This window comes from Molossus molossus, unplaced genomic scaffold (assembly GCF_014108415.1).
Source record: "Molossus molossus isolate mMolMol1 unplaced genomic scaffold, mMolMol1.p scaffold_m16_p_4, whole genome shotgun sequence".
In the NCBI taxonomy this organism is placed as follows: domain Eukaryota; kingdom Metazoa; phylum Chordata; class Mammalia; order Chiroptera; family Molossidae; genus Molossus; species Molossus molossus.
The window spans coordinates 35,684,992-35,688,409 of NW_023425377.1; the positions used below are offsets into that span (position 1 = coordinate 35,684,992).

General features: G+C 38.1%; 1 non-coding gene across 1 annotated transcript; it reads right to left on the reverse strand.

Annotated features, from left to right (window-relative positions):
* Positions 1 to 2,744: 2,744 nt before the first annotated feature.
* On the reverse strand, positions 2,745 to 2,851 carry LOC118616584. The gene has a single exon (XR_004956581.1). It is a non-coding gene; the product is annotated as a U6 spliceosomal RNA (small nuclear RNA).
* Between the last annotated feature and the right edge of the window lie 567 nt (positions 2,852 to 3,418).

Here is a 3,418-nt window from a genome sequence, read left to right on the forward strand (position 1 = left end):
TCAAAGATACTACTCCTTTAACAATATAATACATTTTATGGATAGAGCATGATTTTTCTTTTTATTGATTTTTAGAGAGAATAGAAGGGGTGGGGGGAAAGAAAGAAACATTACTGTGAGAGAGACACATCGATTGGTTGCCCTTCATACACACCCCGAGCAGGGCTGGGGATTGAACCAGCAATCCAAGCATGTGCCTTTGACCAGGAATCAAAATCGAGACCCTTTGGTGTACGGGCCAAAGCTCTAACCACTGAACAAAACCAGCCAGGGCATGGATAGAGCATAATTTAACAAGTTTCCTATTGATGTTCTTTCCTACCCTTCTGTTACAAACAACACCATTTTATAAACAACCTTATTTGTGGCTAAATATTAGCCCATATTCATTTTTAGGAATTATCTTAAGGAAGTAACTGTTTGGAACATAATGTTTGAATATGTTGGATATATCCTGATATCCAGACCTAGTCCTATATGCTATGTCAAATATGTCAAAGCATAAAAATCTCTAAAAGAACTTTACTAGACTTTCATTTGGAATGTTGAGATCAGTTAAGTTCAAATATTCCTTTCATCTCTGTAATTCTTGGGTATTCCTCAGAATGTAAGCCCCTCCAGGCAATGTTGTCCTCCTGCATCCTCTTGCCCGTTTCATTCAGAGCTTCACATGGTGCTTCTCAGAGAACATACATACAGTCTTCATTCAAGGATTCCGTATTTGTGTTTTGTTTTGTTTTTTATCCTCACCTGAGGACATTTTTGCATTTATCTTCAGATAGAGCGGGAGGGAGAAAGGGAGGAAGAGAGAGAGAGAGAAACATTGATGTGAGACACATCAACAGGTTGCCACCCACACAACCCCAACCGGGCTGGGGACAAACTGCAACCGAGGTACATGCCCTTAGCAGAAACCGAACTCGGGTCTCTCTGGTCCACGGGCCGACGCTATAACCACTGAGCCAAACTGGCCAGGGTGGATTCCATATTTATGAATTCACCTGCTCACTAAAATTTACTTGTAACCTTCAACTCAATACTCATAGTGCTTTTACTTGAGGACATGCAGAGAGTGGTGAAAAATTTGAGTCACCTGATGAGACCATTTCCAGTTAAGGTTAAACAAGGCAACTATTTTGCCTTCTTGTTTCAGCTCTCATACTGTAAACAAGTATCCTTTGTGTGGTCTATTTAGTGTTATAATTTTTCACATTTTTGTTGATGCCTTTACTGTTTAAAATAGTCTTCCACTGCAGTGCTGAAATGCTGTCTAGCGTTCTTTGTGTGTGTGTGTGTGTGTGTTTTAATACAGTATATAATCTCTAGTATATACTATCTTATTTTAACATTTATTTTAACATTTAGGGTAAACATTGTATTTAAGATTAACAATAACTGAAATGATTTTATCTAGGAACCAAGATGAAATTCTTAAAAACATTTTTCAAAATGCAAGCAAATAAAAATAGTGACCTAAATTGAACACATTTCAATATCATATGCAGTTTCCCATTTTTTTTTCTTTTTACTTTTTATTATAAAAATTTTGAAACACATACAGAAGTTAGGGACAAATCTTGTTTCATCTACACCCAACCCATTTTCCACCATCCCTATACTGCACTGATTTATTGTGAAGCAAATCTCAGGCAATGGCATGAACGTATTCATATGGCTCATTTACAATATATCTTGCAAGATGACTAGTCTCTAGTAGTAGTTATATTTCCAAAGAAACATTGAGAAAGTGTACAAATATGTTGACAAAATAGTCCTAGGAGATATTTCAGGATGTCAAATCAGACAGGCCAGAAGAACACCGTTATGCTATTTGTAATTCTTAAACATGTTTATGATTAAATTGCAAATTGAATTTGCAAGAATGCTATTAAATGATGTATATTTTATAGTTCCGTCTTATTCAGATTTACTGCTCAGATTTTTCTTTCTTTATCTTTGTTTTAACATCTATTTTGTCCTATATAAGTATTGCTGTCACAGCTTTTTGTTTGTTTGTTTGTTTCCATTTGCACAAAGTATCTTTTTTCATCACTTTACTGTCAGTTTGTGTGTGTCTTTCAATCTGAGGTGGGTTTCTTGTAGACAGCACATATTTGGGTCTTGTTTTCTTTTCTTTTTTTTAAATTCTCACCTGAGGACATTTTCATGTTAATCTTCAGATAGAGCTGGAGGGAAAGAGGGAGGATGAGAGAGAGAGAAACATCGATGTGAGAGAGACACATTGATTGGTTGCCACCTGCACAGCCACAACCAGGGCCGGGGACAAACTGCAACTGAGTATATGCCCTTGGCCGGAATCAATCCCGGGACTCCCTGGTCTGCGGGTGAAGCTCTTACCGCTGAGCTATACCAGCCAGGGCTGGGTCTTGTTTTCTTATCCATTCAGTTACCCTATGTCTTTTGATTGCAGCATTTTAATCAATTTACATTTAACTGATAGGTATGTATTTATTGCCATTTTATTCTTTATAACTATGTTCCTCTTTTTTTTTTTTTTTTAATATAGAACACTTTGCCCAACCAGTGTGGCTCAGTGGTTGAGCATCGACCCCTGCACCAAGGGGTTGCCAGTTCAATTCCCGGTCAGGGCACATGCCCAGGTTGTGGGCACAACCCCCAGTGTGGGGCATGCAGGAGGTGGCCAATTGATGTTCTTTCTCATTGATGTTTCCATCTCTCTCTCCCTCTCCCTTCCTCTCTCTCTAAAAATCAATAAAGGAAAAAAATATATAGAATGCTTTATGAATTTGCATGTCATCCTTGTGCAGGGGACATGCTAATCTTCTCCATATCATTCCAATTTTAGTATATGTGCTGCCAAAGTGAGCACCTTCTTTTTTTTTTTTCCTTTCTTTTTATGAAGAAATCCCTTTAACATTTCTTGTAATACTGGTGTGGTGGAAATGAACTTCTTTTACCTTTTTGTGTGTGTGTCTGGGAAGCTCTTTATTTCTCCTTCAATGTTCAATGATAGTCTTGCTGGGTAAATAATATTGGTTGTACATCCTTTGAATATTTTGTGCCAGTTCCTTCTGGCCTGAGATGTTTCTGCTGAGAAATCAGCTGATAGCTCCCTTGTAGGTAACTAACTGTCTTTCTCTTGCTGCTTTTAAGATTCTCTCTTTGTGTTTAACCTTTGGCATTTTAGGGTTTTTTTGTTTTTGTTTTTTGGTACATGCCCCTAGCGGGAATCGAACCTGGGACTCTCTGGTTTGCAGGCTGATGCTCCAACCGCTGAGCCAAACTGGCCAGGGAGGCATTTTAGTTATTATGTGTCTTTGTATAGGCCTCTTTGGGACTCTGTACTTACTGGACTTGTGTATCTTTTCCCTGACCAGCATAGGGAAGTTTTCCATCATTATTTCTTCAAATAGTTTCTCAATTCCTTGCACTCTCC